Here is a 24631-nt window from a genome sequence, read left to right as displayed (position 1 = left end):
GAAAGTTTCAAATCGTGCTTGTTGGGCCTTGCTAGCCCAATAACATGATCTTTAGGCCCGAAGGGAACGTGCTTACATGTTATTGGGCCTTCTATGACCTAATTCCATGTAAAAGGACTTTCAATAGCTCTATTGTGTTGTTGGGCCCCAAGGGTCCATTGGTACTGCTAATGAAGTCGAGAAGTCAAATGCGAGTCGGGCCAAGCGCCTTTCGCATTCCCGATAGCCTTGAACAACTTATGGAAATAAATGGGGTTTCATACCCTCCTTTCTCCTCGGTTATGGGGCTATGAGAAGTCAGGGTGGTTGGATTAAGTGAGTAGTACGGACGACGCCTAAAGGATCGTTTGTAATTGGTAGTTATAAACTAGTCATTTTCATTACTGCGTGATTATAACAACTCACAACCCATAATTAATCCAATAAAAAACAATCGTCGTATCGGTATAACAATAAATAAGACACGTAATTTTATGTATTGGGAAAACATCGGGTTTTCCTGGGGAGTTCAACACTTTTACTTATGTGATGTATACAAAGTTCAACAATTATAAATGTTTACAAATTGACAAGCATACTTACGGATCTTCACACTTTTTTTTTTATAAACAATACTCTTTTCAGAAAATATCGGATTTTCTGGGTTTTTCAAACTTCACAGAAATCACTTTTCACAACATTACTTATGAACTCACCAACATTTCATATGTTGACGTTTTTCCAAAATATTTGTATTCTTAGGCAACAGGTAAACCGAAGAATAAGTATCAAGTGATGTCATGGTGTTTTGCTTAAATTTATTATCAAACGGTTTATGTTATGGATTTGTAATGTTTAAAACAATGTACCGAATGTAAACAATATCAATTGTAATATTTCAATGCATGGTGATGAATGATGTTATGATTCATGTATAATAATTGTGATGGTATTCAATTAAGTCACAATAGCCCTCGGACGTTTCCGCCGTCTGGTTCGAGGTGTGACAGATGAGATCCCGGATGACCGCCCGGACGTGACAAAGCGAGGCGTTCTGCAAAACATGCGGAGGAGGTGGAGACGAGAGCAAAAGAGGTGGCGGAAATGAGAGCGAAATTCGACGAGCATAATTTATTAATAAAAGAAAAAAAATGAGTTAAAACGTTGTCATTTGGAGTTCCAGACATGGGTGAAGCAGGAGCAAAAAGAAAGGGAACTAATGACACATCAATTGTCAATTTTTCGGACGAACGAGGAAGGTTTGACGCCTGCTGATCTAGCGTTTCTACAAGCAATGAAGTAACAAATTAGGAAGAAATATTTGGGTTAATTAGGATTATCATGTGGTTTTAGTAGTAATTTGAGTGGTATTTTAGTATTTAGTTATGATTTTAGGTTTAAAATTATGTTTTTTTTAACTATAATCATAATTTTAGAATTTAAATATTATGTCTTTTTTTTTTGTTTTTAAAAATTTTATGTTTTATAAAATATATATTCATGTTAGTGATTAAAAAATGCAAAAAAAATAGAAAAATAAAAAATAATAATAAAAAAAATCCAGTTTCAAAACAAAAATCAATAATAAAAACATATTTATTTTCAAAAATTTGGTGTTGAATCTTGGTGTTCATCTGCCCACTTATTGTTATAACACCATTTGTTTATATGTCATGTGAATTCACAACTTGGTCTTGCCCCTAAAACTTGGTATTGCCCCTTATTGGCATGCAATCCTCTAAAAGATTGAGTTTAAATATTAGTCTTAATTTAATGTTTTTATCTACTTTTACTTTCAACCACATCAATCTGCACCAAACATTAACCATTGGCACCGAGTATATAATATTAACAAAGAGAGCTAGCAATTGATCTGAGATCTAATTAAGCGTCTTTCTGTAGTGAGAAACAACATGAACAAGATGGTCACGAACATAAAAGCCAATTAATAATAAAAAAATTCTCAAAATTTTCTCGACAGTGCCTTTTAGCGTAAGCTAACGTGTATAGAGAGTGGGGTTGCATATGGAGATGCTATGTACTTGTACGTATTAGAGCGAGCATTAATGATTTGGCATTCTAATTCATACAACTGAATGTCCGACTACAGACTAGAAGTTGGCAAAGAGCAGACAACTTTGACTGGAGAAGAAGGCTCTCGGACTGGAGCTGACAGTTTTGAGTGAGGACGTAGTTACGATGGTTTACAACTGAGGTCAACCGGGTCTTGAGCTCCACATTTTCCATTCTTAGCTGTTTAAGCTGATCAGTTAGTTCCTGTAACCGGCGTTTCTTTCGTTGCCTAGACCTCTTGGCTGATTCCCGGTTTGAGATCATCCGTCTACGCTTCTGTTCTTCTTCAGAAGACACTGATCCCGAAGCCGAGGTGCAGGTGGAGCGGGTTGGTAGTTGGGGTTGGAGAATATCGTGAATTTCCGCTTCAATCAGATAGTACTGAACTGGGTCTACTTCAAAAGCCATCATGTGTATGCTTGACTTGATCGGAGGGAGAAAGGGAAGAGTAGATGTGTTGAGATAGGGTATTTATTGAAGCGTTGAACGCACCTTCTGGTACTCCCACCAAATGTTTAGATATTAAAGTGAGGGTATTTTAGTAAGGTTCACTAGAAGCATCACGATGTTGTCGACCTCACTAAAGTGCTATTATAAACCTTCAATGGGGTTCTATTATTTACGTGGAGCAATTATAATTAGGGCTTTGTTCAATGTTTTCTGTAAGGAAAATGATATTTCCACTTTATAAATTCATTGAAATGTATGTTTTACCAATTTGTACGATAGTTGTAAAAGTGTTGTACTTCATGTGGATGTAAAAGTGTTGTACTTCATGTGGATGTATTAAATTATTAAATGGAAATATCATTTACCTTTCTATAACCGTGGATCTATTATAAATTTTCTTTAACCCCCTTTAATCAATACAAAAATTTTCATAATATAAACGCTACATTTTTTAGACTTTTATAAATTTACTATAAAAACCTAGTTTATTAGAAATATGTGCAGCAGGTAAGGAGTATGTATGGGAGAGTTTGTTTGGTTATTGAACAAAACCTAGCCACAACCATTATTACTTATTAATACATTTTGGTATCTTAGATTGGATCTTCTTATCTCTTTACCATATGACTAAAGCTTGGCATAATGCTCAACTAGTGTGCCTTCAATTAGTTCAATTGCATATTTTTTTGCTCTTCTACATTGTCTCATACTTACATCAATTCCAAATTTTTGTTTTACTTCTTCCTTTAGTAGCCTAACACTCATTTTTTGTTTTTGTAAGAATTGTGTTGTGAAATGGCTATCAATCCATGCATAGTTTACAATAGACCCCATTTTAAATTTTCTTGCACAATTATGCTCATCTATAAGAGACTTAATCTGGAAAGATTTTTCTTCACTCATCCATGAAGCCTACGATCTAAACTTGCATTGCCCTTAACAACATTTAACTAAAAGCCTCCTACTATCATTTTTTGTAGCACAATTGATACCCTTTAGCAACAACATAATTACACAACATATGTTTTAACTGTTTAGGACTTTCAAATCTCATTCCTAACACATGTTTTTGCTTTTTCCAATGAACATTTTCATTAAAAGCTATTACTTCCTCATGAATTGGGTCGTATTCATCCATCTGATCATATGGATCCTCATGGGGTGGACTGTTTGGAGTTGGCTGCTCCTTGGGGCAAAGCTTGTTTAAAAATACATCATTCAAGGTCTTGTTCATTGGAATGCAATCTCCATCTTCAATGTTATCATCCAAATTACCTTGCACTTGCACTTCATCTAGTTCAATGCCTCCTTCTGTCTCAACATGCAAATCTTCTATTACGTCACTTACATCATAATACTTGTCGCCGGGGGTGCATACTTCAGCCATTTCATCGACAATCCATTAATGAACATTAACACAAATATGATCCATGTACACAAAAATTACACAACCAGAATCATACCCTACTTCGATCAACTCCTAGTAGTCTTTCTCAGTTGCTATTATCCTCAATCCTTTAGGGAACTCAATAACGGGGATGAAATAGTACACATCAACGCATGTCTCATTTGTGAATCTTTGAATGAACAATAAAAATTCGTTTTTGTCTACTCCAGCAAAATCCACATCCTCAAACCTTTGCTCCACTCCATCTGAGTAACTGATCACTGGATACCTCGTAAACAAATCAGCAAAATGAAGATTTATCTTCATGTAGACGACCATAGCAAGAATCCAAGACACTTTTCTTCGATGAACAGTAGAAGAAAATAGAAGAAAGGGGTAGATGAAACCGACTAAAGAACATAATTTCTTGTAGAGGAAGGGTTAGTCTAATTTGAGGATAGAGTTATACGTGGCATGTGATTTAAGGATAGAACATAATTTCTTGGGATTGGGGTCACCGGGTGACACCTTCACTTTTTAGAAAATGGTCTTGTTAGTCAGTTAAATGTTAATTCATGCCCTTGTAAAGCCAAAAAATAACATAAGAGACGTTTTAAACCAAAACATATAAGTTCGTGGGGCTACAGTGACATTTTCTCTTAGGTCGGACAGAGTGGAGATGAGGGAAAGGTGAGGGAACCGATCCCGCACCTGTGCACACCGCACCGTGGGTGCGGGAAAGGAACCGCGAGAAGCAACCGGGGGGAGAGAGTCTTGCTCTCTCTCTTTCTTCCAACCACTGGCCAATGCATTTTTTTTCTTTTTTACTCAAACGGCTATATAGCCGTTAACATATATATATATATATATATATATATATATATATATATATATATATATATATATATATATATATATATATATATATATATATATATATATATATATATATATATATATATATATATATAGGGAAAGGCTCAAATGAGAACACCAAAAAGGTTGAGAACGCGAGAACACTTCTGGACCAATCATTTTACAAGGGTATATTAGTAATTGCATATTTAATTTAAATGATAACAAATCTTAATCTCCTAAATTTTAGCAATATTAATTACAGTTACTTAAAATAATAGATTAACGGATTTTTATTTTATTTTTTTGTTAATATATAACGAAAATAATTTTTATTAACTTTTTGTTAAAAAAGTCAAATTTTTTAAATTATCATTCATCAGATATTATGTGTATAAAGATTTAAAAAACACTTTTTCTTTTGTATTCATAAATGAAAGAAAACATACATTAAATTATTATTTTTTCAACAGTTTTATTTGGTTTGATTATGTTAATTGTGAAGGATTATATATAACAATAAAAGATGGAATGAGTAAAACATCATCCAAAAAAAATAACTAAAAATAAAGACTCAATTCAGTCGTAATCATAAAGGTATAAAAGTACATTTACAAATATAGAAAACCAATACATCTGGAATCATTAATGAATAAAGGAAAATATAAAGATAAAAAAATCTACTTTAGTTGTAATAACAAATGACTCAAGAAGATAAAAAATCTAGTTTGTTGTGATTCTTCTTGTTGCTATCATCACACACAAAAAAAACAAAGAAGGGCACATATGATCATTGTTATTCTTGGGTTCACACCTGCAAAAATCAAGTTCAGGGATAATTAAAAAAAATCAGATAATAACGTTGTGTATATATATTTACTGATTCACAAATGAATGTATGTTTGCCTTTTGATAGCAGAGAAAGGAAAAAAACTTTTTTAGTTTTTACCATAAACCTTGTAATGAATAAAGATTTATTCATGTATGATGATAACTAAAATCATGTATGATGATAACTATAATTATGTATTAACACTGATGAATAAATCGAATAGAGCTGAAAATCATAAATGATTAACACTTAAAAATCATGATCAATTTATAAACTAATCACACTTAGATAGTGGAGCAAGGAAGCAACATACACGAATTGAACAATCAAATTGCAAAGACGTGTTATTGTACTTCAAAAAGCAACTGCTTTGTTTAAATTTTAAAATTCTATAATTGATAATTAGTTTAACATGACATGACTCACTGGCTAGTGGATTTATAATCAAACTGCTTTCAGGGTTAAGATTAATGCATCATCAAAACAATGAATAAAAACGCAGAACCATGTCTGTAATTTGTAAACATCCTCAAATAAACTTACAATGCAATGCAATTTATAAATTCCTCAAATCAAAAGAAAAGAATAAGAATCAGTTTAAGTGTTCTAGTAAATCAGGTACCTTGTCAAACGTGAAAACCCTATCGATTTGCATCCCAACAACACTCTTTGAAACCGCAACTTTTCTTTGATACTCATTACACGTTACCACCTGAAGCGCGTTGTTCCTTAACTCGTCATCACTAAAAGGCCTAACAAACAATTATAGATCCACACACGAATTAGATTATCAAAAAGGGAATCTCGAAACCGTAATCGAAATCAGGAACAAACAAAAGCGAAAATAGAGGATTAGATTCACAGTACCTGCATCGAAGAAGGACCTGAACATTGACGCCCTTTTCATGGCGACCGGACATCTCTACAAACAGTTAGTGTCTGTGTGTCTTTGTGTGTTGTGTGGAAGATGGAGAGATTAGCCCAAGAATCGAGAGAAAGGCAAGCTCCTCATCTGGACTTAACGGCGCCTCTTCTGGTGACACCGGTGATGGACGGAAACGGTGGCTGCAGCGTGAGGTGATGATACAAGAAAGATGGAGTCGGCTTTATTTTGAAACCCTAGAGAGAGAGAAGAGAAAGGGGGAATATAGATACGAGAAAGATTAAAGGAAAAGGGTGAAAGGGAGAGAAATTATAGGAAATATGTACACTTGCAATTCCTATTATGCCCTTCTGATAATTTAAAACTTACACTTTAATACCATTAGTTTTAAATTTTTTCATAAATCGTCCCTTTAATAATAACCTTAGATCTATGTATTTAAATGGTCCAGATCTGTTCTCGCATTCTCAACCTTTTAGGTGTTCTCATTTGATCATCTATATATATATATATATATATATATATATATATATATATATATATATATATATATATATCTTTTTTCCTTCCCTTTTCTTAATCTATTAATACTCAAACATTTTATCATTTTTTAAACCATAATCTATATTTCTCTCTAAAAAATATTACTCAAAATGTCATCATCTTCATCATCCGATTCGACGGCAGTAGAGGAGGCTAAGTTTATCGGTTCCATCATGTTGAAAACGGTTGCATACTATCAAAACCGACTTGGTGAAACATCACGTGCACGACCTAACCTAAGAAAGCCGTCATTACGTAGAAATCACGAAGCCGGACATGATCGTCTTATAGAAGATTATTTTGCAGATGACGCCGTCTACGCTGTAAAGTTTCGACATTGGTTCCGGATGAGGAAGGAACTATTTTTACGTATTGTTGGCGATTTGGAAGGCCGCTTACCATATTTCCAATGGAAAATGGATGCAAGGGGAAAAAAGGTTTCTCTCCCATTCAAAAATGCACGGCTTCAATTCGTCAGCTAGCATACAGCATGGACGCAGACAAATGGGATGAGTATTTTAGAATGTCAGAGCGTACCGTGAGGGAGTCTGTGTACAAGTTCTGCAAAGCGATATGTTTGATTTACGGGCAACGATATTTGCGCAAACCAACTATCAACGATATCCACCTATTGTATACGGTGCATGAAGGCAAACATGGATTCCCTGGAATGCTAGGTAGTATCGATTGCATGCATTGGAGTTGGTCACTATGCCCCAACGCATGGCGTGGTCAGTATATGAGAGGCGACCACAAAGAGCGGACGATCATTCTAGAGGCTATCGCATCACATGATCTTTGGATATGGCATGCATTCTTTGGTCCAACTGGTGCAAACAATGACATCAACGTGCATTTGGTCCAACCAGTCGCCTGTATTCAATGATATCTACCTTGGAAAGTCACACGATGTACATTTTCAAGCAAATGGGGTAGCATATAAGCATGGATACTATCTTACTGACGGTATATATCCTCATTTGTCTGTTTTTGTGAAATCGTTTACATATCCTAACGACTCGAAAAGGAAAAAGTTTAAAGAGATGCAAGAGTCAGCTAGGAAGGATGTGGAGCGAGCATTTGGTGTACTTAAGAGACGTTGACAAGTACTAACGGTCGAAGCAAGGTCATATGAGGTGAAAAGGTTACAACACGTAATGTATGCATGTATCATATTGCATAATATGATTCTTGAAGACGAAGGAAGAGCGATATGTCGATACAACGAAAATAAAGTTTTGCCAAATGTCGAAGGAGTAGCCGTTGGTACACAAAAGTATAGGATGAATAAAAGAGAAGTACACAATCGCGACCTTCATCAGGCCCTTCGTGCTGATTTGGTGGAGCACATTTATAGGGCTCATATTCAGCCCCCGCACAAGTTATCTCACAATGATGATTTGTTTGACGAATCAGACGAGGATTTTGATATGTTCGTCGAATGTAAAGATTCCGACGACGAGAGTGATGCTTGGGAGAATGATGTAGATGATCAAGGCGATGACGAAGACGATGATTCCAAGTGACATATCTAGGTGAAATAAAATTAGGATTTTAATTAATAATTTGTACTATGTTGTAGTTTGTTTGATTTTTTTTTTTTTTTTTTTGCGGTTTTTTTTTCTACTTTTTTAAATATTAGGATTAATGTAATTTTTATTTTACTTAATGAAATGCTTTTTATTTTTAATTAAATTTTATGTATGATATTAATTTAAAATTTATAAATATAAAAAATTAATTTTATTTAAAATAAAAAAAATAAAACTAAATTAAAAAAAAAAAAAAAAAAAAAAAATGAGGGAAATACTTCCTCCCACTCCTTGGTTTTTAGGTGAGGGAAAGAAGAGTGAAGGAAAAAAAGGTATGACCCACCAAAAGTGAGGGAACCTTCCCTCCCACTCCTTCCAGTCTTATATTTTTGTTCTTTAAAAAAGGAAATTTTCATGGTGTGTTATAAACTCATAATCATATTTTTGGAAGAATACACAAAAAAATATGATGTTTCTTTTTCATTTGTGTTGGAAATGCTGGCGTTAATTGAAAATAGAAAACACATATTCTTTTTTCTTAAGTATTATTATTTGACGTCAAAAGAAGAGTGCACGAACTTTCGACTTGTTAAATCTTGCTTGACGATCTAGTGGGATAACATTCACTAGAGTTGGATAACGCTTTATAAGCTACCGATTTTTTCATATGAAGGTCTAATTGGAAAAGCAAGTATATCCACAGGGTATTTTAAACTTGGAAAATCATTAAAATCTGAAAAAACTATCCATATTATGCTTTTCGTATGTAACTGAAAATGGAGATAGTGCCAAAACGTTATTCTTTCATAATTTATATCAAGAATCGATTATTTTATACCGTACTCTTATAATGTCTAACATCTTTTTATGTGTAAAAATAAAATTTATTATTCTTCAAGAATTTTCAATTGGTTTATAGTTTTTGTGAATTTATGTAAAAAGAATACTACATATAATTTGTTGTATCTCATAACTTTATGACAATACTTCAAAAACATTTATGAATGTATTCTCAAAGAATAAATTATGATACTTAAGGAATGAAATAAGTTCCAATAAAAACTTCATTTTAAAAGAAAAAATAATCATATTCTTTAATTTCATATTTGTAAATATTGTACAAAAATAATTGTCAATGAAATCGTATAAGAATAATTCTTAAAGAAAGAAATTAGTTTCATGAAATCGAAAAATTCTTAAAGCATGAAATATATTTCATGATTTTGTGATTATTCTATAAAAATAATATTACTTATTCTTTAATACGTAACTAGATTATGATCCGCATTAAACGTGGGGAACACATAAGTAAAATACAAATTTATATAGATATTACAAAATAATTATAAAATAAGTAGGGTTATTGGTATTATTGAAATGTGTAGAAATTACACTAAAATAGGTATATATATATATATATATATATATATATATATATATATATATATATATATATATATATATAGATATATATATATTGCGTTAAAGAACCTCTTTATTAACAATATTTTTTGTTTTATTAGTTCAATGACCTTGTTTGTCGCATATAAGTACATTCAAACATTTTTTACTTGTGACTCGGAAAACAACTATATATAGCCAACCATGCGTAAAAATGGATCTAAACAAATATAATCCAACATTTAACAATATACTTTCAAAATACATTGTTATTTTATGGCTATATTGCGAAATATAACTGTTTATTTCAAAAAATAGCAACCTATTTATGTTCTTTCAAAATGAACCACATAAAACCCCCCACAATATTTAATATAAAGAAACTATAACCAATAAATTTGCAACGAAGCTAATCATCTCCCTCCACTTCATCTCTAATATCAGATATATTTTTTTCCTTAATCTAAGTTATTGTCACTATCACCGATAATGTTAAGATTCATTGATGACTGCTTTTTTATTTTACGGATAATATGATAGAAATCATTTATCAGGTCCATTATTTATGTTTATATATTCGGGTTTTTTTTGTTTTTTTTTTGTTTTTTTTTTTGTTTTTTTTTTTTGTTTTTTTGATATGCCTTCTTCGGTTTACCACCATCTTTTTTTTCAAGCTCCTTTTTTAATGAAATAACATTTTTTTTTGTGAAATTCTCTCTACGGTTTTGAGTATGTGAAGGTATGTTGATTTTTTTTGAAGTAAAGAAAGTAGGCTTTTTGTTCGATGTTGGTTCCTAGGTTTGGTTCTTATTTTTTGTGATTTCTCATAATCCATTGTGTTTTTTCATTTATTTTTGGTGATTTACGTATTTGGTCCTTGTGTTTAGTTGATTTTTTTGGTTTTGGTCCCTAAAAGTATCAAGTTGTAGTTTTTGAACCTTGTTTCACTGTTTCATAAAACTTTTATGATTGTCTAAGTTAACAGTCTAACTATTAGTTTTTTTTTTTAATCACCATTTTGTCTTTGAACCAAAACTAAAAAACATATAGCATAACAACAAAATTTATATATATATATATATATATATATATATATATATATATATATATATATATATATATATATATATATATATATATATATATATTCTTAAGTTTAGAGTAGATTACATTTTTGGTCCTTGAGTATACCTGATTTTTTTTTCAGAAGGTTCTGAGGAGCGTTTTTGGTATTTCAGGCTCAAATGCTGACTCTAGTTGAGTGCACACTTCTATTATACCGTGCATTCTTACTTGCCCATGTATGGTACCGATTCTTTTTGAAAAAAGAATATGGAAGCCTACTTTCATCTTTCACAACATGCGTATATTTAACTTTAAAGCTCACATCAATTGTTGAGAAGGTATATTTCTTATACTTATTTTGTTACTACCGGAGACATAAAAAAACTTTCTAATGAGGACGTTCATATTTTTTGTACAACCCGTCTATTATATTATGTAATGTCATCTCTTGTTCTGTCTATTGATTTTTTACAAAGGTATACACACATGTAACATCATAATTTCATTATATATAACATTCAATTTTAACATTGAGTTTACTGATTTCGAAAATAGGATCATAGTTATCGATTAAAAAGATGGAACCAACAACCGAAGACAAAAAAAAAAAATAATAAAAAAAAAAAAAATCAAAAACAACATTATACATCCAAATTATAAGTATTCAACAAAGAACCATACGAATGAGTAAAAACATATAATTTCGAAAACAATATGAAACTTACAGACTAAAATGATTTAAGGAAGAATACATACATTTATTCGACTAATCAGACTAATGGGAAGGTTGAAGTTTTTTTCCATTTGTTTTCTACGTAAGAATTATGACATAATGTTTGTGTAAATCGATTATTAAAATGGTTTGAAATATATATACAAGTCAATATGATGAAAGTAGCAGGTAATTAATTGAAATCTCATTTATACATAAAATAGAGGATATCATGTTTGAAAGTGTATCGGTTCATAAAAATATCTGAAAATTTTGAAATTTGAAAGTAATAGTTTCCGAGATTTCAACATATAATGTATTTGGAAAGGAATTTTGAATAGAAATAGAGCCTAAATTTCAGGTTTACATTAATAAGGAACCAATTTTGTAGTTGTAAGTTTGTAAAGAATTCAAGTATCATTTTCATTCAATTCCTACATTTAATTTCCTAATATAACGGATTGACTTCTTGTTTTATCAATGTGATGTAAGCAAATTGATCTAAGGGTGTAAAACATATAAAGAAAACACAATCAACGATCCAGATTGTTTTAGATGATATCATAAGGTTTCTCTTTTAATAATATTTAATGATTTTCTATTAAATGAATTGGTCCTTTTAATAAAATATTATATTTATATTTTTAATTATCCTAGAATTAATTAATTGTAATGACATAATAATGATATCTTATGTAAATACCGTCTATCCTAATATCATATCTAATGTTTAGAATTTAGTAACACATTCATACAATACTTGAGATTCACATTTAATACTAACCATATATATATATATATATATATATATATATATATATATATATATATATATATATATATATATATATATATATATATATATATATATATATAGACACACACACACAATACTAATCATTTATTTTTGGTGATTTACATATTTGGTCCTTGTGTTTAGTTGAATTTTTTTGGTTTTGGTCCCTAAAAGAATCAAGTTATAGTTTTTGGATCTTGTTTCACTGTTTCATAAAACTTTTATGATTGCCTAAGTTAACAGCCTAACTATTAGTTTTTTTTTAATCACCATTTTGTCTTTGAACCAAAACTGAAAAACATATAGCATAACAACAATATATATATATATATATATATATATATATATATATATATATATAGTTTTTCTTAAGTTTAGAGTAGATTACATTTTTGGTCCTTAAGTATACCTGATTTTTTTTCAGAAGGTTCTGAGGAGCGTTTTAGGTATTTCAGGCTCAAATGCTGACTCTAGTTGAGTGCACACTTCTATTATACTGTGCATTCTTACTTGCCCATGTATGGTACCGATTCTTTTCGAAAAAAGAATACGGAAGCCTATTTTCATCTTTCACAACATGCGTATATTTAACTTTAAAGCTCACATCAATTGTTGAGAAGGTATATTTCTTATACTTATTTTATTACTACCGGAGACATAAAAAAAACTTTCTAATGAGGGCGTTCATATTTTTTGTACAACCCGTCTGTTATATTATATAATGTCATCTCTTGTCTTGTCTATTGATTTTTTACAAAGGTATACACACACACATTTAACATCATAATTTCATTATATATAACATTCAATTTTAACATTGAGTTTACTGCTTTTGAAAATAGGATCATAGTTACCGATTAAAAAGATGGAACCAAGAATCGAACACAACATCAAAAAAAAAAAAATAAAAAAAAATAAAAAAAAATCAAAAACAACATTATACATCCAAATTATAAGTATTCAACAAAGAACCATACGAATGAGTAAAAACATATAATTTCGAAAACAATATCAAACTTACAGATTAAAATGATTTAAGGAAGAAATACATACATTTATTCGATGAATCAGACTGATGGGAAGGTTGAAGTTTTTTTCCATTTGTTTTCTACGTAAGAATTATGACATAATGTTTGTGTAAATCGATTATTAAAATTGTTTGAAATGTATATACAAGTCAATATGATGAAAATTAGCAGGTAATTAATTGAAATCTCATTTAAACATAAAATAAATGATATCATGTTTGAATGTGTATTGGTTCATAAAAATATCCGAAACTTTTGAAATTTGAAATTAATAGTTTCCGAGATTTCAACATATAATGTATTTGGAAAGCAATTTTGAATGGAAATAGAGCCTAAATTTCAGGTTTACATTAATAAGGAACCAATTTTGTAGTTGTAAGTTTGTAAAAAATTCAAGTATCATTTTCATTCAATTCCTACATTTAATTTCCTAATATAACGGATTGACTTCTTGTTTGATCAATGTGACGTAAGCAAATTGATCTAAGGGTGTAAAACATATAAAGAAAACACAATCAACGATCCAGATTGTTTTAGATGATATCATAAGGTTTCTTTTTTAATAATATTTAATGATTTTCTATTAAATGAATTGGTCCTTTTAATTGCTGATTACCTAAAATTTAGTTACTTTATTTTTCTCTTTTAATAAAATATTATATTTATATTTTTAATTATCCTAGAATTAATTAATTGTAATGACATAATAATGATATCTTATGTGAATACCGTCTATCTTAATATCATATCTAATGTTTAGAATTTAGTAACACATTCATACAATACTTAAGATTCACATTTAATACGAATCATATATATATATATATATATATATATATATATATATGTGTGTGTGTGTATATATATATACACAATACTAAGCATTTATTTTTGGTGATTTACGTATTTGGTCCTTGTGTTTAATTGATTTTTTTTTAGTTTTGGTCCCTAAAAGAATCAAGTTGTAGTTTTTGGATCTTGTTTCACTGTTTCATAAAACTTTTATGATTGCCTAAGTTAACAGCCTAACTATTAGTTTTTTTTTAATCACCATTTTGTCTTTGAACCAAAACTGAAAAACATATAGCATAACAACAATATATATATATATATATATATATATATATATATATATATATATATATATATATATATATAGTTTTTCTTAAGTTTAGACTAGATTACATTTTTGGTCCTTGAGTATACCTGATTTTTTTTCAGAAGGTTCTGAGGAGCGTTTTTGGTATTTCAGGGTCAAATGCTGACTCTAGTTGAGTCCACACTTCTATTATACGGTGCATTCTTACTTGCCCATGTATGGTACCGATTCTTTTTGAAAAAAGAATACGGAAGCCTATTTTCATCTTTCACAACATGCGTATATTTAACTTTAAAGCTCACATCAATTGTTGAGAAGGTATATTTCTTATACTTATTTTGTTACTACCGGAGACATAAAAAAAACTTTCTAATGAGGGCGTTCATATTTTTTGTACAACCCGTCTGTTATATTATGTAATGTCATCTCTTGTCTTGTCTATTGATTTTTTACAAAGGTATACACACACATGTAACATCATAATTTCATTATATATAACATTCAATTTTAACATTGAGTTTACTGCTTTCGAAAATAGGATCATAGTTACCGATTAAAAAGATGGAACCAAGAATCGAACACAACATCAAAAAAAAAAAAAAAAAAAAAAAAAAAAAAAAAAAAAAAAAATCAAAAACAACATTATACATCCAAATTATAAGTATTCAACAAAGAACCATACGAATGAGTAAAAACATATAATTTCGAAAACAATATCAAACTTACAGATTAAAATGATTTAAGGAAGAAATACATACATTTATTCGACGAATCAGACTGATGGGAAGGTTGAAGTTTTTTTCCATTTGTTTTCTACGTAAGAATTATGACATAATGTTTGTGTAAATCGATTATTAAAATTGTTTGAAATGTATATACAAGTCAATATGATGAAAATTAGCAGGTAATTAATTGAAATCTCATTTAAACATAAAATAAAGGATATCATGTTTGAAAGTGTATTGGTTCATAAAAATTCCGAAACTTTTGAAATTTGAAATTAATAGTTTCCGAGATTTTAACATATAATGTATTTGGAAAGCAATTTTGAATGGAAATAGAGCCTAAATTTCAGGTTTACATTAATAAGGAACCAATTTTGTAGTTGTAAGTTTGTAAAGAATTCAAGTATCATTTTCATTCAATTCCTACATTTAATTTCCTAATATAACGGATTGACTTCTTGTTTGATCAATGTGACGTAAGCAAATTGATCTAAGGGTGTAAAACATATAAACAAAACACAATCAACGATCCAGATTGTTTTAGATGATATCATAAGGTTTCTCTTTTAATAATATTTAATGATTATCTATTAAATGAATTGGTCCTCTTAATTGGTAGAATTGACCTGATTACCTAAAATATAGTTACTTTATTTTTCTCTTTTAATAAAATATTATATTTATATTTTTAATTATCCTAGAATTAATTAATTGTAATGACATAATAATGATATCTTATGTTAATACCGTCTATCCTAATATCATATCTAATGTTTAGAATTTAGTAACACATTCATACAATACTTGAGATTCACATTTAATACTAATCATATATATATATATATATATATATATATATATATATATATATTATATATATATATATATATATATATATATATATATATATATATATATATACACACATAATACTAATCATTTATTTTTGGTGATTTACGTATTTGGTCCTTGTGTTTAGTTGATTTTTTTTGGTTTTGGTCCCTAAAAGAATCAAGTTGTAGTTTTTGGATCTTGTTTCACTGTTTCATAAAACTTTTATGATTGCCTAAGTTAACAGCCTAACTATTAGTTTTTTTTTAATCACCATTTTGTCTTTGAACCAAAACTGAAAAACATATAGCATAACAACAAAATTTATATATATATATATATATATATATATATATATATATATATATATATATATATATATATATAGTTTTTCTTAAGTTTAGAGTAGATTACATTTTTGGTCCTTAAGTATACCTGATTTTTTTTTCAGAAGGTTCTAAGGAGCGTTTTTGGTATTTCAGGGTCAAATGCTGACTCTAGTTGAGTGCACACTTCTATTATACCGTGCATTCTTACTTGCCTATATATGGTACCGATTCTTTTTGAAAAAAGAATACGGAAGCCTATTTTCATCTTTCACAACATTCGTATATTTAACTTTAAAGCTCACATCAATTGTTGAGAAGGTATATTTGTTATACTTATTTTGTTACTACCGGAGACATAAAAAAAACTTTCTAATGAGGGTGTTCATATTTTTTGTACAACCCGTCTGTTATATTACGTAATGTCATCTCTTGTCTTGTCTATTGATTTTTTACAAAGGTATACACACACATGTAACATCATAATTTCATTATATATAACATTCAATTTTAACATTGAGTTTACTGCTTTAGAAAATAGGATCATAGTTACCGATTAAAAAGATGGAACCAAGAATCGAACACAACATCAAAAAAAAAAAAAAAAAAAAAAAAAAATCAAAAACAACATTATACATCCAAATTATAAGTATTCAACAAAGAACCATATGAATGAGTAAAAACATATAATTTCGAAAACAATATCAAACTTACAGATTAAAATGATTTAAGGAAGAAATACATACATTTATTCGACTAATCAGACTGATGGGAAGGTTGAAGGTTTTTTCCATTTGTTTTCTACGTAAGAATTACGACATAATGTTTGTGTAAATCGATTATTAAAATGGTTTGAAATGTATATACAAGTCAATATGATGAAAATTAGCATGTAATTAATTGAAATCTCATTTAAACTTAAAATAAAGGATATCATGTTTGAAAGTGTATTGATTCATAAAAATATCCGAAACTTTTGAAATTTGAAATTAATAGTTTCCGAGATTTCAACATATAATGTATTTGGAAAGCAATTTTGAATGGAAATAGAGCCTAAATTTCAGGTTTACATTAATAAGGAACCAATTTTGTAGTTGTAAGTTTGTAAAGAATTCAAATATCATTTTCATTCAATTCCTACATTTAATTTCCTAATATAACGGATTGACTTCTTGTTTGATCAATGTGACGTAAGCAAATTGATCTAAGGGTGTAAAACATATAAAGAAAACACAATCAACGATCCAGATTATTTTAGATGATATCATAAGGTTTCTCTTTTAATAATATTTAAAGATTTTCTATTAAATGAATTGGTCCTTTTAATTGGTAGAGTTGACCTGATTACCTAAAATTTAGTTACTTTATTTTTCTCTTTTAATAAAATATGATATTTATATTTTTAATTATCCTAGAATTAATTAATTGTAATGACATAATAATGATATCTTATGTTAATACCGTCTATCCTAATATCATATCTAATGTTTAGAATTTAGTAACACATTCATACAATACTTGAGATTCACATTTAATACTAATCATATATATATATATATATATATATATATATATATATATATATATATATATATAATTGTTTAATTTTTTATATTTTTCCGCTTACCTTTTATTTTATTTACTTATATATTTTTAGATTTATATATATATTTTTTAAATTTTATTCGAATATATATTTTTATAGTGTTTTATATTTTGATCATTTACATATTTTTTTTGATATTTTTTTGAATAATGTTTCTAGTTTTTTATGTTTTGTTCGAATATAATTTTTAATGATTTTTTGATATTTTTTTTATTTATATTTTTTTAAAGCTTTTTATAAGTACTTTTGTATAAAAATATAAAAAAGTTTGTTAAATGTGGATATGATGAACACATATTAAGCATAAAATTATTTATTAATAGGTTTATTGTATAGGTTAACTGGAATTCGAAAAAGTGATTGCTTCGAATTAAATTTTTTTAGTTTTAGAATTTTTTTTTACATTTTGTTCCAAATGTAAAATGTTAATCAAAAATCTTATAACTCAAACACATGTGTAAATGTTTTTTAGTTCATTTTTTATAATTAAAAATTTTGTTCGTATTCGAGTTATATTGTTTCAAGTTAGCCATTATATAACTTGGAAATGTTTTACGAATTTTGGTTAACCTATCTATTAATCATATTAAAAAAATAACTTTATACTTAATCTATATTAATAATATTCACATTTAACAAACTTTTTTATATTTTTTATAAAAAAATATTTAAAAAATATAAACAAACAAAATGTCAAAAAAATAAATAAAATGTATTCAAACAACACATCAAAAATCAAGAAAAAATTATTCAAAAAATAGCAAAAAAAATATATATAAACAAACGAAATGTAAAAAAAAAAACGTTAAACAATGTATTAAAAAAATGTCAAGTAAACCTAAATAATATAAAATATAAATAATTAAAATAAAATATAAGCGAACAAATAAATAAATAAATATACACACACAAGGGCGTGTTTGCACGCGCACACACACACACACACATATATATATATATATATATATATATATATATATATATATATATATATATATATATATATATATATATATATAAAAGAGAAACAAAAATATAAAAGTGAGGGTAAATTGATCTTTTTAGTTTGACTAAGGACGTGCAATGCAATTTCTTTAAACAACGGGGATACATCTTGTCAATATTTCCAATGTTGGACTGAAAAAATGAATCTAACCAAATCTTAGGGAGTAAAACCGTATTTTTCTCTTAAATAAGGAACCAATGAATAAATCATGAACGCTAGAATTTAAATTATAAACGACCAAAGACGGGATACACATGTACTAGATGAATGTGCATGCTTCAAATTATAAGAAAAAAATCATTAAAAAAATCATTTTTAGGGATTAACTTTTTTGTTTCTAGAAAAACATAACAAAATTGATTATTTTACATCTTTTATAAATAGATATCCATATGTTATAAGGTTTTTTAATTTTAATTTTACGTTGACCTATTTCAGATTCATACTGTAAGTTTAAACTATATATAATTTAGTTTTAGCATTCAAAATGTGAATCTCATTTGTTATTTCAACATGTTTGTAAAATAAATAAATAAATAAATAAATAATTCTACCTATTATTCTCATTAATTAAGAAACACAATTATATAGACCGTTTACAATCAATAAAAAAGGAGAAAGTGTACAAAAACAAACATAAATTTGTAAGAGTAACCATTATGATTTCAGATCCAAAACATTGTATTTTGAAACTTCTACCCAATGACCCATCATAATGTTCCTTTTTAAGGGAAAATCCACTCCAAAGTCCAAAATTTCAGATAAAAGTTCATTACATTTCAGATAAAAGTTCATAATGTTAAAAAAAAAAAAAACTTGAAAGTGTTAAATTCAAATTTCCATATGGAATTTACTGCTTTGTAATTTTTTTCAACTAAAAGATGAAATATCAGAAAATAGGCAGTCAATAACTCAACCATCATCTTTGTCTTATCATACCAAATTTTCATGTTCAAACTACTTCATAAACTTCTATTTCCAAAATTTTACCATTTACTAGAAGAATTGCAAAGGCTGCAAAGACTTGTCTTATCATACCAAATTTCCATGTTCTAACTACTTCATAAACTTCTATTTCCAAAATTTTACCCTTTAGTAGAAGAATTGTAAAGGCTGGAAAAACTGCCTACAACCATAATGTTATTAACTTCTTCGTAGACATTATTAATCTTCTTCTTAACGTCTTTAACTCCCATAGTGATAAAATTACTAAAACTTGTCCTCTTAAACTCTTTATTTACGAATAATAATAATAATAATAATAATAATAATAATAATAATAATAATAATAATAAAATATGTATAGGATCAATTAATATAAAGAATTTGACTTTTATGGCTCAAAACAAAGTCCATTGCTCTGAATATGGTGGAGTGGATTATTTCCTTACTGTCTTAAGAAAATGGTGGTGTGTATATATATATATATATATATATATATATATATATATATATATATATATATATATATATATATATATATATATATATATATATATATATAAGGTTGAGAACTCATAGTTTCCCAAGAACTCGAGAACAAAAAGTGGACCATTGGATCAAAAGTAATTTATTAAGGACATGACTATCATCTTACCAATCTCATTTAATATTTAATTTTTTTAGTGTTATTTAACATATTAATATAAATGTCTAAAAATTTGCATCATAAATCAAATTTTCATATTTTTTTAAAAATAGTATTTTTCGTTTTTTTTTAAATGCAGATTTTTTAATTTTTTTAGAAAAAATGAATTTTTGAAAAAAAAAATTGATTTTTTTTTTAAACTGCAATTTTTTCAAAAAAAGCTGCAATTTTTTTTTAAAAAAACTTCATTTTTAAATAAAAAACTACAATTTTTTTTTTAAAAAATTGTAAGTTTTTTTAAAGAAAGTTACATTTTTTCAAAAAAAAAAATTGTATTTAAAAAAAACTGCAGTTTTTTTTTTCTTTTTTTTTTAACTGCATTTTTTTAAAGTAAATTTTTAGGTGCATTTGTGCAAATTTTTCAAATGCACATATGTACATTTCTTATACTATAATATTAATAAGTAAATCACAACAAATCTCATATTTATTAATTAATCTGTAAACATAATAGTACAAGTATTTTATTCAATAGAAAATGAAATATAAAAAATAAAAAATGCTACAGATTTTAAAGCCTTTTTCATGTCTTCGTGTCAATATTTCCATATTTTCTTTAATTTATCGTTTTTCATCTCTTCAATATTCACTACAATTTTTTCAAATCTATAAGAAAAAAAATCGGTTGATGCAAAAACACTCATAAAAATACATTTGTGATTTACATGTGAATCACATGTAATTCATATGTGAATTACATGTGAATTACATCTAATTCATATATGAGTTACATCTGATTCATATGTGAATAACATGTGATTTATATGTGATTTACATGTGAATCACATCTAATCATATATGATTTACATGTGAATAACATATGATTTACGTGTGAATCACATATAATTCATATGTGAATAACATGTGATTTGCATGTAATTTATATGTTAACTATATGTATATCACATGTGATTCATATATGATTTACATGTGAATCACATGTAATTTACTTAATAAGGTTCGGAAAAAAAATCAAGAAAAGAAGAAAAAAAAGTTACACAAGGGATTTTCTAGAAGGTTGTCATTGTTGGTTCCAACATCAATCATGATAGGAAGAACCTGTTACAATAAAAAAAAAAGGAAAAAGATATACGTTTGCAAGTGAGAAATTTTTGAAATATGTATATATTGAGATAGATAATATGCAAACATTACCCTTAATGTGTAATACAAGGAGGTACATACCAAAGTGAATGGCCCACAACAATCAATACTTTACCATAATCTCACTAAATAACTCCTTAGGTGCTGTAATTGCAAAGTATAATTAATAATAAAAAAGGAAAAGGAAAAGTATGAAATCCTCCTTAATAAATGAAGGTTTTTTTTGCCACATGTCAATCTCTTATGAGTTTTGACACTTGTCATTTTGTGATATTTTTGAATAAATGTTTTTTCCATTTGTCATTGACTCATTTTTTATATTTCTTAATTAACACATCATATTTACACCTTAATTAATGATTACCTTAATTGAAAATAACCAATAAATTACAATATTACAACTCATATAGTATTTAATATGTTTCCTTTTAAATTCAAATTTTAAATTTCATATTTAAATAAATTTTTATTTAAACCTTCATATTTATTTATTTTTTGTTTTATCCAACTCATATAACATACGGGTCTCACAACTAGTATCATATAATTTAAAATTTTAAAAATCTTACCTGGTAACCCTATAAATCTTTCATATTGTTCTTAAGCCAGCCCTATAAACATTTCCGCCCCTGTAACAAATTTGGCTCCATATTCTCTTGCTTCTCTAAGTAATCTGGTAATTTTAGGTGTATAAACAGCATCAAATACCAATGCATACTTTTTTGACTAGTGGACTATACCACTTTAAGCATATATAATCCTTATATGAAGTACACCAAATTACATCATCCTTGAGGGATGAAAATGGAAATAAAATTAAATCTGTAAAAAGGTTTTTAAGTGATTTTCTATGTGGTAGATGGTCTTAGATCATGTAGTGCATATTTGAGCAATTACAGTTAGTAGTTAGGATATTGATAATCTATTAGGTTGTCCTTTTGGAAATGGTGTAGGTTGTAAATTTGGTTTACTTGCATTTGCATTTTGTTAGAATGGTGTATTAATTTGGGGATCTTATTTTATTGAGAATTATCAGGTTAAAGCTTTGGCTTTTCCTAGCATCTGTTCAAAATGATATAAAACAGTTTACTTGAGGGTTTTGTAAGTTGAATGCAATAAGATTTCTATCTGTTGTTACAACAACCATCAAAGGATGTCTCATTGTAAGTCCATAGCAACAATCAGGTAGTTGTTGTGTGTGGACTGGATTCTATTGTCTCAAATCCCAATACCTAAAAAAGATGACATAACATAAAAACATATAATACCAAAAACTAAAAAAAGAGCCATAAATACAAATCACTAAATGAGTGATTCCAGAGATCTAAATTCCACCATACAAAGGAGTGGAATCAGATTCCAAAATGGTGAATTGTCTGGTTGAAACATTTAACTGTTAGATAATGCACAATGCAACTAGTAAAAAAAGCACAACCAATAACTAACAACATGTTTGATAAGCTGGATCCCAACAATGATTATTGAACAACCTTATCTGTAATAAAACCTTATCTGGTCGCTCAAAGAAACCTTTAACTTATGAGAAGAACATAAATACTAAAATAAACATTCAGAAAATGAGATTAACGATTTACCTGATTATAGTTGTAGGTACTTGATTGTCAGAGTTTTCATTTCGATTTATTGGTGGTTATATGTGGTAAATATTTGGTTAGGTCGATTTGGAAATAGATGCTTGTAAAATCAAATACTTGATCGGCATAGGATCGTCTTCTCTAATCAAAGGTTGATTTGGCAGTGGAAGCTTCTCTAATCAAATACTCAGTCAATCGTCCGAAATACAGTGGAGATGCGAATTTCGTTTCGTTTTTTATAGAGCAGTCTGCAAACCTAGATTCATCAATATGAAGACGATGAGTGAAGACATTTAACTCCTCAGACTTCATCAATAACCAGATACAAACACAATAAGATCTATTTCAAGAGGTGATTACAGTGTAGGTTTTAATGGAGGCGGATATGGTGTAGGTTTAGGAGGAGACGATGGTGGTGATGTTGGTTTTAGGGAAGATCGGCGTGCTCGATTCTCTCCAATGTTATCCTAATCAAATGAATTTTCATCTCGAAGGCATAAAGATGTGTGTGTGAGGGAGAAAAAGAGAGGGACACGATGAGGAAGCCGATCAATTGATGGGGGTGACGATTATCGAAGGCAGCCACGGATTTCAAACGGTGGATTCATCCAACAATCAACGATGAAGACGTGATGTAGGTGTAGAGAGAGGGGCAAAATAGAGAGAGAGAGAGAGAGAGGAGAGAGAGAGAGAGAGAGAGAGAGAGAGATAGGGGCAAAGTTAACGTGATTAAATCTGAAAAAGGGGAAACAATTACACTGTCCCAAAAATACCCCTGATTCCTTTTAATAAGATGCCCCCGTCCATTTTTATTTCCATATATTTACAAATATACCACAAAGCATCCTAACTCTCTATTATTTTAATCTAACGATCATTGTTGAGTTCTCGGGTTCTCAAAAAACTTTGAGTTCTCGAATGATCTTTCCTATATATATATATAGATTTGGTCATATTATCTTAAGAATATATTGGTAGATGCAACTTATACGAAGGAAATAAAAGTTTATGTAATTAGTGTTACTGATTATAAGAATGGAAACTGGAAAATAGATAAATCAATGAATTAATTCCAATGTGACAATTTGTCGAAGAGTTGGTAGTCCAAATGAATATAATATGTTGAAATGGGGATTCACCAGTTACGTACAACCC

At 28.3% G+C, this 24631-nt stretch overlaps 2 long non-coding RNA genes and 1 pseudogene across 2 annotated transcripts; 1 reads left to right on the top strand and 2 right to left on the bottom strand.

The window, feature by feature from the left end:
* Positions 1 to 5452: 5452 nt before the first annotated feature.
* LOC145014652 (uncharacterized) lies at positions 5453 to 6689 on the bottom strand. The gene is made up of 3 exons (XR_013665570.1): positions 6444 to 6689; positions 6199 to 6328; positions 5453 to 5558 (listed from the first exon to the last, which is right to left on the bottom strand). It is a non-coding gene; the product is annotated as an uncharacterized LOC145014652 (long non-coding RNA).
* Positions 6690 to 7349: 660 nt separating this feature from the next.
* On the top strand, positions 7350 to 8528 carry LOC145016627 (uncharacterized; annotated as a pseudogene).
* A 12826-nt stretch (positions 8529 to 21354) lies between these two features.
* LOC145017968 (uncharacterized) lies at positions 21355 to 23983 on the bottom strand. The gene is made up of 3 exons (XR_013666754.1): positions 23477 to 23983; positions 22451 to 22554; positions 21355 to 22025 (listed from the first exon to the last, which is right to left on the bottom strand). It is a non-coding gene; the product is annotated as an uncharacterized LOC145017968 (long non-coding RNA).
* Positions 23984 to 24631: the final 648 nt, after the last annotated feature.

The sequence above is a fragment of the Lactuca saligna genome, chromosome 9 (genome assembly GCF_052625555.1).
Source record: "Lactuca saligna cultivar CGN05327 chromosome 9, ASM5262555v1, whole genome shotgun sequence".
Classification (NCBI taxonomy): domain Eukaryota; kingdom Viridiplantae; phylum Streptophyta; class Magnoliopsida; order Asterales; family Asteraceae; genus Lactuca; species Lactuca saligna.
Note: the sequence above shows the minus strand (reverse complement) of the source record. Positions and strands in the feature narration are given on the sequence as shown.